Below are 2,623 nucleotides of genomic sequence, written 5' to 3'. Positions count from 1 at the left end.
CTGGCTCTGTGGTTCCTATAATGTTAGGAGAGCTTCTGATTTGACCAGAGATACCTCTCTTAGTCAGTTTGTCTGCTTGTGTTTAAGAGCACGCCCCAACCAAATGCAATTAGTGTGAACCCACTTAAGGCACACGTTGCTGTTAATATACCCAGAGAGACAATAAAACCTTCATAAGGAAAATTGAGACCAGAGAAACAAGACTGGAGACCAAAAGAAAGGAGAATTTCTAAGGAAGATGATGACGACTGCAAAGAAATCATGACAAGAGTACTGAAGACAATGGCAGTGCCAGCAGGATCAGTAATGCTCACTGTAATCCCTTTAAATTGCAGACACTGAATGTGGCCCGTATATCACTGTTCGTGCGGCGGCAGGCTGATTAGTCTGACTCACTGAAGCAGAACCAGGCTGTATTGATTGTCACAGTGACCTTTCCTTTGCCACTGTTCTGGAGACATGTGGGGGGTTGCCATTCTTTAAGACTGGTGGATAAAGACAGGAACGCTGCTCTGCACAAATGACATTCATAGCTTTCACACAGCAAATTGTAATCATTGTGGTCTCAACGGGGTGGCAACAACACACAACAACCTTCAGCTCGGTCCTCCTCAGTAGAGGGGTGGGACGATAATCAATATAACTCACCGTGTTTACAGAAAATGACAGCCTATGGACATGAAGTGGAGCACGTCTTTATCCAATAACACAAGCTTTAAAATTCAGTTTGTTGTGTTATTTTAGTAATGTAGAATTATAGAGAAAATACTAATAGAGTCATCTTTGACATAATAATAGTTTGATATATATATATATATATATATATATATATATATATATATATATATATATATATATATACATATATGTACAATTATGTACAAAAAATATGACACCTATTAGTGATTAGAACAATTTTATACAAATATGTATATGAATGTACATAAATTATATATTTTGACGTATGTCGCATCTATACTCACTTATACATATAACATACATGTACTTGTGTAAAACACAAACTCTACATAAATAAGTAGATTATTATGTACATACATATGAAATGATTATTAGAATGTAGCAGATTTGGGTTTCTTGTCGCAGACATCAGGCTGAGGAAGATGAAATTTCAGAAATAACTCCTCACTTTCATCAAGGTTCATCTTTAACATTGCGTTGTATTAGATTTCACAGGTAGGAAGTCACTAAACCATCTGAATGGCTTCACTCAATGGTGCCAAAATGTTTAACTGCAAAAGTAACCACAATCTATAAGAAACATTTTTGAGGAACATCAGTTACTGCAGAACAGGTAACATTTGTGGTGATTTAGTATACCTTTAAACACAGTTTACTTCCACCCATCTACCCCTAACATGCTTTAATATATATTCTTTTAGTATTTGTACATGTACAGATTTTACTTTGAGTATTTCATATGTGTTTTAAATCTATATATTCATATATCTAAAGGATGTATGTATGTAATGATCATATATCACCTTATAGCTAACATATAAAGGCAGCCTCCCTCTAGACAGAGGGCCGTACACAGTATGTCATATGTTACATTCCTGAATGGGCAATCAAACAAGCCTGAATACAGTGACATTATCAATCAAGCGTTTTTGTGTGCAGGGTTTGATTGTATTTTATCAAAACCTAATCTAGTATTGTATCCACTTATTGAGGCTCTATTCTTTCAGAATTATATAGTATAGCTATTGAGGAGCAGCTTTCTGCTTTCAAAACGCTTTTTAAAAAATCATAAAAAAGAGCGAACATTCAAAGATTGACATTCAAAGAACTAAAAACCTGATGTATTTCCAACATATCACATTATGTGCTAATAAAAAAAATATATAAGTCATAAAAGATTTGATAAGAACTGTATTACACTTAGAGCTCAACAAATCCAGGCATTTTACCAACTTGGGTATGAATATGTGTGTATATACTAATACACACCTCTTATGATAGCACTTCAGAAGGCAGACAAGCAGCTGAATGATATAGCACTTGGCTGAGGCTGTGTTTGTCTGTCTGAGTGTATGTAGTGAGCGGCAGGAGACGCACACAGTAGATACGAAGGGCGGGGGAGGTGGAGATTTGACTGTAAAACCACTTCTGTAGTCTGAAGCATGGTTGGTAGGGTGGTCGGAGATGGCGAAGGAGAGAAGAGAGGTCTGTGGTTAAGGCGTGTGCCAATAATGGCAGTTAGATCTATATTTGAAACAGATCATAAAAAAAGACAGCCAATTCTCTTAAGTGAAGGAGTGGAGAGAAAATAAGGAGGATGTGGAGGAGGGCCAACAGGGGAATCGACATTATTGGCAGTTTAGACGGGAAAAAGACATCTGTGGAAGGAGTGGGTAACCACATGAAGCCCTGGGATCCAGATGGGACAGAAACAGGTAGACAAATGTGTTGAGCTCAGTGATACGAATGGTAATCAGAAAAGAGGGACAGCCATGCTATTGGATTGAGGGAGAGTTGAAAATCCCAAAAAAATGATGTGAAGATTTTTTCACTTACGACAAGTGATTATAACCCTTCACAGAGGAAAGCACAGCAGGGAATGCAGTAATTACAGTTTAGGGATAGAGCTACTGGGCCTCTGACA

The sequence above is a fragment of the Pagrus major genome, chromosome 13 (genome assembly GCF_040436345.1).
Source record: "Pagrus major chromosome 13, Pma_NU_1.0".
NCBI classification, from domain to species: Eukaryota; Metazoa; Chordata; class Actinopteri; order Spariformes; family Sparidae; genus Pagrus; species Pagrus major.
Note: the sequence above shows the minus strand (reverse complement) of the source record.